The 12,911-nt window shown below is 31.8% G+C and overlaps 2 long non-coding RNA genes across 2 annotated transcripts; both read left to right on the forward strand.

The window, feature by feature from the left end:
- The first annotated feature begins 420 nt into the window (after positions 1-420).
- On the forward strand, positions 421-5,000 carry LOC142618396 (uncharacterized). The gene is made up of 3 exons (XR_012841277.1): positions 421-446; positions 570-617; positions 4,969-5,000. It is a non-coding gene; the product is annotated as an uncharacterized LOC142618396 (long non-coding RNA).
- Positions 5,001-5,027: 27 nt separating this feature from the next.
- Positions 5,028-8,845, forward strand: LOC142618397 (uncharacterized). Its single transcript, XR_012841278.1, has 4 exons — positions 5,028-5,048; positions 7,525-7,562; positions 7,645-7,709; positions 8,509-8,845. It is a non-coding gene; the product is annotated as an uncharacterized LOC142618397 (long non-coding RNA).
- Positions 8,846-12,911: the final 4,066 nt, after the last annotated feature.

The raw sequence follows: 12,911 nt of genomic DNA on the forward strand, positions 1-12,911 counted from the left end.
AATCTGTCGATACAACCTATAAATAAAAATGCAAAGGGCTTTATTACTAAATTTTATTTCAAATGTTATTTGATCCCTCAAAATAAGTTAAAGCACCCATGAAATAAATGGGAAAAAAAAAACTCACCAATTTTTTCAGCTAACAACCCTTGATAAAATATTACAAATTTTTCAACCTTGAAAAAAGCTCACAACAAAATTTTCATCCCTTGCAAAAAGCCCACAACTAAATTTAAAACTATAGCCGTATTATATAAAATTTAAAACAAATTAACTAACAAAAAAACACAGAGCTCTTCGATCATCTGAGAGTAGAAATCGCAGAGCATGGAGAACTCATAGCTCGTCGATCATGGAGATCTCACAGAGCTCGACGATCATCTCCATTTTGTGACTCTTCATCTCTCTGCCGATTTAGACGATCACCGTTTCTCAGCTCCGATTAGGTACGAATCACAAACCCTAATTTCGTCAATTTTTTTGTTTTGTTTGGTTTACCCACACTTTTTCATCAATTTCCCCATGATTTCGTTTCACATTTCATTTTACTTGTAATGCGATTGATCTAGGACTTCGACGCCGATCTTGACTCCATCCACAACCACCTCAAGTCCATCGTAAACTCTCTCTCTCTCTCGAAGTCTTCTTTCCCTATAATCGCACTTGATTTCTAGGGTTTTTAGTGTTTAATCGTTCATTTTTTTTGTCTGTTTGGTTGCCGAGAAAATGTTAGGGTTAGGAAGTGTAGTGTGACTGTTTGTTGCTTGAATATGTTGCAAATTTGAACTTTACTGAGTTGAGTGTGACTCTTTTTCAGTTTTGGATTTTATAATTTTTTTTTTGTGAGCTGTGAAATTTAAGATATCTGCTTAATAGTAGTGTGACTCTTTTGGATTCTGATTTCTCCAAATTATTGGCTGAGTAAGTAATTTTCTAAGCAAAATTTCTGAGAAAATCAAAGGAAAGTGAAACATAATGAGCTTTTCGAGGCTTTGAGGATTGGAAAAATTTTGCTGCCATTCAAATTAGGAAAGTTATAAGCGTATTGCTACTTACCTGAAACTTCTAGCATTCTCATTAACACACAAGACAGACCATTTTGTTATTATCAAAATATATTCTTTGTTGTTGGTCCCTTGAAGTGTAAATTATTAGCTCTCACTTAGTTGGTAATAGCAAATGCCTTGCTTGGTCTATGAGTTTCTTTCCGTACCTTTGAAGAGCTTATTGAAGTCCATCACTCAAACAACTCTTGAATTCTTGATTGTATTGATTGTGGATTTGGAAATTTAGGTACCAATCAAGCGTTCGATTACTTTTTTCTTTGCTTGAGATGGCACTCGTTTTTCATGTGCTTCGAGAATCCCGACTAACATGTTAATTTAGTGTTATTGTTGTAATCTGAGTGGTAAACTATTTAGAATGAACCATATATTGCACAGTCAAAGCTATAAGGAAGTTAATAAGTTTTTATTATTGGATCATTGGATAAGATGATAATAGGTCCTTGAATACAGACTTTCATAATTTGAAATGCAATCCGATGGTTCCAAATGGTATTTTTCATGTGTTATGATCACCGCTTAGTGATTAGGTATTATGCACCTTCTCTTCAAACAAGCACGCACTCGGTCATAAACCGTCCCCATTATTTCAAATTGGTCGAACCACTCTAGTAAATTGTTGGTACTACTCACGAAATGGGTGTCAAAATAATTCTTTGAAGCCTAAATATCAGTAATCCACGAGTTGTGCAGTTTGGATGCTAATTGGTGTCGCAAGTTCTTTTAATTTCTGCATATTGTTGATAGTTAATATTAGTAGGTAATGTAAAAAAGGTGGTTTAAAAATTCTTTGAAATCTTAATATCAGTAATCCACGTGTTGTATAGTTTGGATGCTAATTGGTGAAGCAACTTATTTTTAAGTTCTGTATCTTATCTTATGCATGTTTTTATAACAAGATACAAGTATGGTAGTAGCCTGTTATTTACATATTTTAGGTTTCTCTATGGTGATGCATAATTCTTTTAATTAAACATCCCTCACTGTTTCTTTGTGTGGGAATTAGTACACTCATGTGCCGTAGTTGCAAACTTGCACATGGTTAAATTTTTAGTGAAATGGAAGATCTTTGATTGTTGATTCCTCAAACAATTTCCATGGCAAAGCAAATCAAAATGGTTGTCACAAACGTCTGCCACATTTATGGTAGGAGTTCATTGTGAGCTATTTGTTAATTGTTGACGATTTATTTATTTCTTGAAATGAAACTGATTGAACCTACCGATTCAGTTTGAAGTTGATTTAACCCTCTATCTATGTTTTGAGTTTAACGTTTGCTGTGTTTTTAGCTTCTTTTTTTTTGGGTTTTGATCACATGTAGCCTTTGGTATTTGATCTCTGTTTTGGGGTCTTCATAAGTTTCTCTTTGTTGTTATTGTTAATATTTGCTTTGGAAACTCAATTGAATTTGAAACTTTTGAAATTACAGTGTGAAATTTTTTTTTTGTAACATTTTATATGCTTATGTTCAGTGTGAAATGGAATATGATGTTGTTGCCAATTTGGAATTGAAGTTTGGATATTTTTAGGTGACAATTGGGTTTGGAATTAGGTTTTAGTTGGGGTTTGTTTGGATTCTGAGAATGTGTAGCTTGTTTGAGCTACTTTTAAAATAATATGATTTTAACAATAATTGTTTAAATTGATAGTGTTTTTAAATTATTTGGGAATCTAGTTTCTTCTTCTTCTTTTTTTGGTTGTTGTGTTAAATCATGTTTTTAAAATTCAATTTTGTTTCTAAAAAATAAAAAGCAGATAAGGTTGTTGGTACTACCTTGTTCTTTAAATTCTTAAATTTTTGTTGTTTTAGATTGTGTCTAGTAGATATTGGCTTTGATGTGATAATTTTCATCTGGGATGGTCTTATTTGGGGCTTTTTCCATTTCATTTTTTGTCTTAGTGTTTGTTTTTTTTTTTTTGACCGTGTTACACGACAAGCACTTTTCTGTTAGTGATGGTGATAGACTAGTTTTTATATTTCCGGTGATCTTTATTGGGTGTTTTAATGCAGATTTTTACTTGGGTTCTTTGTCTCTTTAAACTAGATTGTTTCTCGTTATATATAATTTGGGTATATATACTGCAGATTGGTGTGATTCTTCATGGGTGGAAGCAGTCATAGATATGTGATTACTCATGGTCAGCGAGTGTGATTTTATCAGTAGTGTGTTTGGATTAGTTTATTTGTTTATATACAGCTTTTTAAAGCCTCATATTTTCTAGGTACAATTGTATTTTTGCCAACTTTAAGTTTCAGCAAATAAGTTTTTTTCAGTAAAAAGCTAATCCAAAATCCGTAGAAGTTGTATCTCCAAAGCAAGAGAATTACTTCTTTAAGGACACCTCATTTTGTGCTTAGGCGCTAGGAAAGTTTAGCATTCAAGGGCACCTTCACACTTAAATAACACTGCCCATCCATTCTTCATCCATTATGGAAGCTGGGGTACAATTTTTGGGCAACTAAATTGCTGTCACTCTTTGAGACTAATCAAATTACTTCTTCTATTTTTGGTGGCAGTTCTCTACCAGTCTTCCTAAGTACACTTCTTCAGCTGCTTGGAGAAATCTAAAGAGCTTCTGTCAGGTATTTTTTTCAAATTAATTTAGGCTGTGCTCTTGATTCTGGGAGTCCTCATGTTGATATTGTGTTTAGATGTATGTTATTTGTTGGAATAATGATTTATAAGCGTGCTACTAAGTTTTAAGTCATGGTTAGTGAGCTGAGTCACTGTATAAATGTTATGGAAAGGCAAATTTCTTATACGCATTGTTGCATGCCCAATCTAACAGTGTCTGCTTGTTAACTACCACTTTGATAATTTGTCTCAATGAGAGGTTAGGATTGATTAATAAATAGATTTTCCTTTCAAATCTTGGATTCATCCTGTACCTTACCTTATATGATGGGTATGCTATAGTGTCTGCTTCCCAATGCATTCCTCTTCTTACTTAGCAGATATCATGTACTAAAATCTTTTGATATTTTGGGCTAAATAGTTGTCTTGTTTGGATAGGTGGCCATAATTATGGCTAGAATATAATGATTGACTAAAACTCCATAATCATCATACTAGAAGCTAGATGGCAGTCATCTGGCCGTGTATATATATATATCTGTGTGACAAACATGAATTAATAGCTATTTGTGTGGACTGGGCTATTTGCAGAAAAATGCTATTATTTTTTGTTACTCTTTTGTCAGTTTTCACTTGTAGCTGTTTCTCAAAAAAAAAAAAAAAAAAAAACTTTGCACCTACAACTTTTGCATCAACTTGGTTCTATGTCTAAGCCTAAATTGGGTCCAATTTCTATATAGTAAGAAAACAACCAAATCCACTTTGTTGGCTTTGAAAACCTTGCTAGCACTTATCATTAACCCACCAAAAAATTTCATACCCACAAGAAAACCCAACTCCCTAAGCCAACCGAAAACCTAGCCATTATCAAAGTATCAAAGCACCTAAATCAACACCCATCACACACCACTGTCACTGTCACCAAGTCCCCCTAACATATATATAACATTCATGTTTTAAATTATCTTCATGTTTTACTTGTAATTAGTTATATATTGCTAATTGTTACAAATAGAGTCCAATTTAGTAACGATCGGAAAAATGTGTGTGTGTGTGTATTATTTTCATGGTGAGAACCCTGTTTTCTCTAAGCCTCATGAGCATAGGTCTCTAACCCTGTTTTCGTTTTTTTGTGTTTTTACTATTCATGGATTTGAGCTTCGCTAGCTAGCTAAGCTGAGCTAATTCCTCCTGAAAATTAGGGTTCTTAGCTATTCATTTTTTATCTGTACTAGGGTTTTTGTTTCTGAGCTGATTTGTTAGTTTCTTGTGCTCTAGTTTTGTTTTTGTTTTTTTTGTTTTTGATTCCAATTTGTCTAATTCTGTAGGTCTTCCATTGTTACCTTCTTCTCAGCTCTCAGCTCAATCGGATGCCAAATCTGAGTTTTTCAATCTGTGTCTAATTCAGGTAATTTTTTGAGAGTTCGGATCTTTGAACTTGTTAACTTCTTTAATGCAAAATAATCAGGATAAACCTCAATCACTAAGGTATATTTTTATATCTCTTTTGCTTTCAGTATGTAGTGTATTACTTTGTTAATGCGTGTATGCTTGTTATTGTAGGATTATTTTGTTGATAATGTTGTGAAATGAAATGGGTATTGCTAATACTATGTAATCATAGTTGTCTATGTGTGTTCTCATAGGTTATTTTTGTGTTTCTTATATTAATGAAATGCGCTTTGCTTATATTATGTAAATGGGGTTTATTGTCTACGTTGTGTATGCTATTTGGTAATGAATGTGTTTCACCATACATTAAGGTATATATCGATGTCACTTTTTGCTTTTTATGAATTGTGATTTTGAGATTATTTTGTTATTAATGATGTAAAAATGACATGGGTATGTGTGTATATTATGGAAATGGGGTTGATGGACAAATATTTTGAATTGCGATTTTCTAAGCTGTGTTTGTATGTGTGCCCTTTTACGCAATTTGTCTTTCTTAAAGTAGTTGTACATAACCCTGGTAGTCCAATTAAAGGGTTTTAAGTTGTATATTATGCAATGGGTGCACTGTTTCTTGAGTTGGCATGGATGATTCATTTGTCTTCAAATTTTGATGTTTCCCTTTGGTAATACTTGTTTGTATAAATTAGTTTCATTTCAAATATGAAAATTTGTCTTCTGTGGGTTCGTTTTATTTATTTTGGTTCAGGGAGTGGTGTTTTTCTTCAAACTTTCTAGTTTCTCCTCCGTCTATCTAGCTGTTTTTTAAAGTTATGATAATTTAGGTATAGGAACAATAGCTTCGTAAATTTGAGCTCAAATTTCCAATGCCATTTGAGTTTATTTATCAATTGTGTTAAGATGTTTTGACATTGCATTTCTCAAGTGTTGTTGAAGTGTTCTCATTTCTAAGCCTTGTGTTGGCAGTTATTACTTAAGTAAGTTCCATATTATATACTGATATTTTGCAATTCCTGCTGTTATGATCAATCTTGACTCTCTGTATTTTAACTCATTCGTTTTGTTGCCTTTTTCAATTGTTCAGCCTATTTGTATGTCTGTAACTTCCATTTTCTTTGTATTGAGCCTGTTATGTGGCTTTTGTTTTTGTTATTGCTCTTTTATTTAGCCTACTCTCTATAGGGCATATTTTTGTTCTACTATTTGTTGTCTACTGATATCAGCCCAACCTTTTGTCTAGCTGCTATCTTATTGACGAGTGACAGGTTTTCAATTGTAATCTGTATTCTTTTTGGGCAATTTATATTGAGAGTTCGGATCTTTGAACTTGTTAACTTCTTTAATGTTGTTAATCTGCATTGTTAATCACTTTGGTTGTGTTCAAAGTGTAAATTCAGCCAATCACATTATGCTCATGTTGTTATTTTTATGAATTTCATTGTAATTTACATTATTTCATTAATATGGGTTATTTACACTGAAATTTTAAGACTACATTAAGCTATATATAAAATTTACACGATGCACAGTGCCTATTTTAGAAGAATGGATCCTAAATATGGAAAATGGGAAGAAGTGCAGTGCTGCCATCAAAATTGATTCACATTGCTGTGTCACTGGAACAGCAATTGTAACTTTGACCAGATTTCAAGATCTAGTTTTCCTGCCTGCTAGTAGCCTAGTACAATTCTTAGCAATGGTAGCCATAATTTATCTAAGATAAACTGCCCAACAACAAGCTTTGCTTGACTTAATTTTTGCCTATAAACGTGACAAAAGAACAAAATTGGTGATTCTTCTTTAAAATTTGGAAGTCAAAAAAGTCCAAGCTAAAAACTTAAACCCACAAAATATTAAATACCCAATAGTGCCGGTGATGTTTCAGATCCAAAAGCTATGTATTCTCAAAGAAAGATATAAACTTTTTACATATGCACACACATGTAAATTGACAAAATATAGGTAAAAATTAATAAGGAAAGTCACAAACTTTTTACATGTACACAGATATAAATAGAGAAATATATATGAAAAATACTATCCATATATATAGTTGCATGATGCTAACAATGGAAAACTTACATATATATTAATACTCACTACAATCACATTAGAGTCCTTCCATGGTATCCCATATGCCTTTTGGGATATGATTTTACAAATTCTCTTTTGTAACACACAACTGAAATTATGACCTTTTTTATTTCAAAATCGTAGAAACAGTCACTTGCACCTTGCTTCATTTATAGTGAGGACATTTTGTTTATACAAATGAATATGAATTGGATGCCTCCTCTAGTTGACAATAAGCTTTTATCTATTGTATTATTTATTTTTCTACATTGAAAACCACTTCTGTTAATTCCTAGAAATGGGGGTTTTGTTTGTATTTCATTTTATCACATTTTTATAGGATTTTTATGAACTTAATGGTATATTTCTCTGATAAAGTTACTAACATATGGGAGCAGATTTTATGTGTGCAGGGATCGTCAGATGGGCCAGAACAGTATGTTCTTTATAATCTTTGGAAGTATTTTATTATTATGTTATATTTTTTGTACTGCTTGGTTGAGCTTTTACTCTGAAAGTTTTTTTCCCCTTCTCCAGATATGTTGCAATCATGAATTCAATATTCTCAGCACAGCGTTCAATGGTATGCAGTTTAAGCTTTTAACATGTCTTATTAACAATCTCTTTACAACAAACTAATTTTTGGATTGTGAATGGCTGGATCAGTATTTGGAAGTAGTCCAGTGTCTTTCATTCAATTTCCCTTCAATTCCAATGGAGGTTGAGAATGCTTCTAGGAATTCTAGTTTGATATCTTATTATGTTAACTTGTACAATAAATGGCTCTGGTTTTGGGTCCCCAAACATTTTGTATGAAAAATTGGCTATAATATGTGGAGCATATTCAGGAATAATCAAAATCATAGTCCCTAAGTTGTTATTATTGTTCGGTTGTTAAGCATGAAAGCTATACTATGCATTTTGCTATAGATGGACAAGAATTAGGTGGCAAATGTAGTTCATTTTGCCATAGTTCTATAAAATAATTGTGATTTACCATCATATGTAAATGTTACTTTGGAATGAGAATTGTGGCTGATTACCATGCATTTGCATTATTGCCATACTTGTTAAAGAATATTTAGTTACCAAGTACCATAAATTGGCTTGTGTTCCAAGAATAGTGATCATCAATAAGAGTCGCATCCAGTTTACTATCTAACATAAGTTTGACAATCTTTTGTTTGTGCTTCAACTGCTCGGGTCTTCATTGTTAAATTTCTCCTGTCCTTCGCCCTGCCAACATGGCATCCACTGTTTTAAACTGCTTTGTAATCAACTAGGACTTAAACTACCTCAGCTTTTGTAGATAAATAAATCACATGCATGACATTTGACAACATCCAAGAAATATGGCTCACAAGCAATTGATTGTTTTACAGGTTCCTCCTGGGCTGGACAGCAAGGCTAGCACAGCCATAAACAAGGGGAGGATATACATATCCAAGACCAGCCCACAAAACGTCTTAGATTCATACCTTTATAAGAATCATTGAGGGATTTGTGTAGTTTTTGATTCTGCTAAACTGATAAGTGATAGGCTTAGACCTGTGTGTCTGTTAAAACTATGGTATATTGAAATTTTTTGGGGGGATTTTATAGATGCTTCTCTCCCCTAATGATTGTTTGATCATACAGGATTGTTGATACTTTTCACTTTGTGTATTTGGGTTCTTGTGCAGTCCTTTAATTTCTTGTTTTAAGCTTTCTTAATCAATTGCTAGGTTTATGGTTGGCATCAATTTGCCATCACTTGCTACCATGTCTAACTTCATGAATATGTATATATATATATATATAGTGCATGATTGTGGTTTTTTTTTTATAAATAAAATAAAATCTTATTTTGAGGGTCAAGAGACCCCTTAAATAACCTTATTTATCAAGGGTTGTAAGTATAAATCTTTTAAACCTTGGTAAAAGGTTATTTAAGGGTCTCTTGACCCTCAAAATAAGATTAGATCACTTGTTTTGAGGGGCACGAAGGCTCTCAAAATTTCTTTTTCGACGGTATATGTTTCAAAGGTTATCAAGGGTCGGTTGGACTCTTAAAATAACTTCTTTCAAGGTTTTTTAATACTTTTTTTAGGGGTTTTGACCCTTGAAAAAAGTCTAATTTGTTGTAGTGGAAGAGAATGCTATTAATACTGCCTAGTAGTCATTAACGTTTTCTCAAAAAGCAAATAGAGCCAACATATAGAGGCAAAAGGCAGAGAATTCGGGACCAATTTGAAGTTTTTTTGGAACCTAATTGTGGTGTCAAACTAAAATCCAAACCTAAACATGACAACATAAGATTTATGAATGAATCAACTAAAAAAAACAAAAAAAAGAAGTATGAGATTTTCTTGGAGTTTTTTGGGAACAAACAAACAGAAAAAGAACTAAGTTAGAAATTATAGAAAAGACAAATGTTATGTCCATAATATTTTCACAAAAAATCTTAAGTGGTAGGTTGTTGCAAGTTGCTACTAGTGGGCAAAAAAGTAATTTCAGTAGTGAATTCTATTGGGCTTTGTGGAGTCTAGTTATGTTTGATCCGGTTGATGACCCGACCCGACCTGAAATAATGTTGCGTGGTTTTTAATGGGAGATTTTCTGAGACTTAGGTGGTTGTTTTTGAGAGAGTGAAAAACTGTAGCCACACTTTGTATTTTTCCCTAATAATTATAGTGAAATCTCTGTAACTTCGTGGACGTAAGTAAATTGCTAAATAACATAAATACTGTCTTGTGCATGTGATTATTTTTCTTTGGTGTGTGTTTTCTCTATTTTTTTGTTTCTCACAGGTTTGAGAATTTCGTGTTAATTCCCTACAAATTCAAATTAGAACCAATAATAACTTACCTTATAAAAATGTTGTAGATATAACATTTCTTGAAAAGAGAAACAAGTGTACTTTGATGGTTAAAGCACCAATAAACCCACCTATCAAGCTCCCACATTAACATTATTTATATATGTGTACATGCATAAAATTAAAGTACAATCCTTACTCAATCTTACTCAAGCATGACGATCCTTGTATTTTAGCACCAACAGAAATAGTTAGTGACAACCATTATTTTTTGTAGCTATAGATAATATTACAAACTATTGCATGTGTATCTAATTAATAACTTAATGACAAAGTTTAGTTACAAAATTGGTTGTAATCTTAGACTACAACCTTACTCAATATTTTTTTATTGGAGGTGAATTTTGACAAATCTACCATTAGATGACATCTTTTTCTTATACTTTCAATGCTTGCAAAATTCTTAAAAAATTAAAGATCAATAACTAGTCATCAATAATTTTTTTTTTTAAATTGCAAGTTTTTGTAGTTTAAAATTATGCATAAAATATAAGGTTATAGATCATATAGTAAATAATATTCAACTGACACAAAAGTTGACATATGTAATAAGAATGTGAAGAACATACAATTCAACGGATATATTTTCAAAATATGTAGCAATGTTTATTTTATTAAGGTTGTAGCCTTAAATTACAACTAATTTTGTAGCTAAACTTTGTCCATAACCTAATATATATAGGATTTAGTATTCAAAGATGTTAACCATCAAGGAGACCCCATTCTATAGGACACCCAATAATTTCTTAGTGTGATCCATTTTCATGTATTTTGTTTTGTTTTTGATACATAGTTTTTAAAAAAATGGTGATTAAATATAAAGGAATTCACAAAATTTGCAAGACGGTGTTGTTTAATGGGCAATTAATGAATCTTTTTTAACAGAGTTTAATGGAAATGCATGAATTGAATAAATTTGAGAAATTGAGAAGCAAAATTAGACGTCTAAAATGAATTTTAGTCAGTTAAAAAATGTAATTTGTAATTTAGCCTAATTTTTATGGAATGGTGGCTTAGAACTAAATCATGAGACAAGACAAGGGATAATAAAAAAATGGCATAATCATACTGACTAAACTAACCTTAAGTGCAAGTAACAAAAAATAGTAAAGTAAAAATTATTATGTGAAACATGCCTCATGTTAACTTGTTTAATCTTCATTGTTATTGGAACAACAAAAGTTAAATTTATTCTAATCATGGTATTTATTTGACAGTAGTGGTTCATTATTCGCATACACACAACTTTCAAGTTTCAAGATTCACCAGATTCTCAAAAAAATATGTTTCAAGATTCACCATTTTATAAAGTTACGTACTCATATTGGAAACGTTCTAGTACCAAAAACGTATTTTTTTAAGAAATTATTTTAATCATCTAACACACACACACACACACACACACACATATATATATATATATATATATATATATATATAAATTTTAATGATAAAAGTTAGGTTATACATTTTACTGTTTCAGCTTGTCTAGCTCGACTCACTTTTTCATCTGACCAGCTCAGTTTCTGAGCCCAGGTCCCTTAGGCCCTATCCGTTAACTACTGCAACACGATCATGCCTTTTCTCAACGAATTGTCTGTGAAACAGCTCAAACTGCAACAAGATCACGTCTTTACTTCTCTTATCTTCTATCTATATAAAAAAGGAGAGTTTGAGCGGATTTGTTTTGCATTTAGATGGCAGTTTTGTGAGTCTTCTGGTTTTGCTGTTCGGTCATTACCATTGAAAAAGTTTGTGGTGCAATGGCCTATGAAATTACTTTTTTACTCCTAAAAGCAATTATAGGTTAAGGAAAGTTGAGGGTTTTTTTTTGGCCTTTTTGTTTGGTACTTACTTTGAAATTACTCTATTACGATATTACCCCTAGAGATATGGATGGGCTAAAAAATTGTGTGGATTAGATAACTACTCCAGTGAACCCTCCTAGCAGGTTTTGGCATCTAGCAGAAGTTTGAGGATTGCTTTTATGTGCTCTCTTTTCACTAATTAAAGTAGAGAGGGATGGATATGGGAGCAGAAAATATGAATTGAAACTTGAAAAAGTTTATTTTAATTCTATCAAAATTGATATATATGTTATGTTTGTTTTTGTTATTTTTTTTGGTGGAATTTTATAACCTTTTTTACTTTGAAGGAAACTTTTCAGAGTTTATTACTTATAAAAAGAAAACTTTTAGTAATTAATAAAATATATTTGTTGAAACCATGTTTAATATTCATTTTCATTTCTCAATATCCTCAAATTTTAATGCCTAATATTAAAGCCAATCATGATAGAATTGTAATGTTGCTTATGTAAGCCTCTTCGATTTTTCAAACCTTCTATATTTTTTCTAATTTATTTTCACTTATAACAAGTGAGAGGGGGTTTGAATCCAAGTTTTTCATGTGAAGAGAATCGATCAATTGTAACTCTTTATTTTTCTTTTGGATAGAAGAGTTACATGGCTCTTGCCCTTTCTTTGTTATCAAAATGTCGCTCGCACAAGGTGTGGGTTCAAAATTGGTTATGAGGAAAAAACCCAAATAATGGTGTGTGTGTGTGTGTTATATATGTTATGCCTGCAACATCAAGGACATGATTTTGATTTTGATTTTAATAAACAGAACATGATTATGATTATTACTATAACAACAGGAACAATTATCATTATCATTGACCCAATACAAGTCCTACCACGCAATACATATACATACATCTAGCTTTCATCTTCAGCCGGCTCTTTGCTACATGCAGGAAGGCTCAATAAAATTTGAGGTCTAAGGCAATAACTCTAAATGAAATAATTTTGTGTTCTTATGTATCAATTAAATAATATTTATTTAACTTTCTATGCTATCATTTTTTTTAAAAAAAATTCTATCATTCTTGCGCTTATAAATGTAAACTTGCTAATTAAAAATTTT

The sequence above is a fragment of the Castanea sativa genome, chromosome 12 (assembly GCF_040712315.1).
Source record: "Castanea sativa cultivar Marrone di Chiusa Pesio chromosome 12, ASM4071231v1".
NCBI classification, from domain to species: Eukaryota; Viridiplantae; Streptophyta; class Magnoliopsida; order Fagales; family Fagaceae; genus Castanea; species Castanea sativa.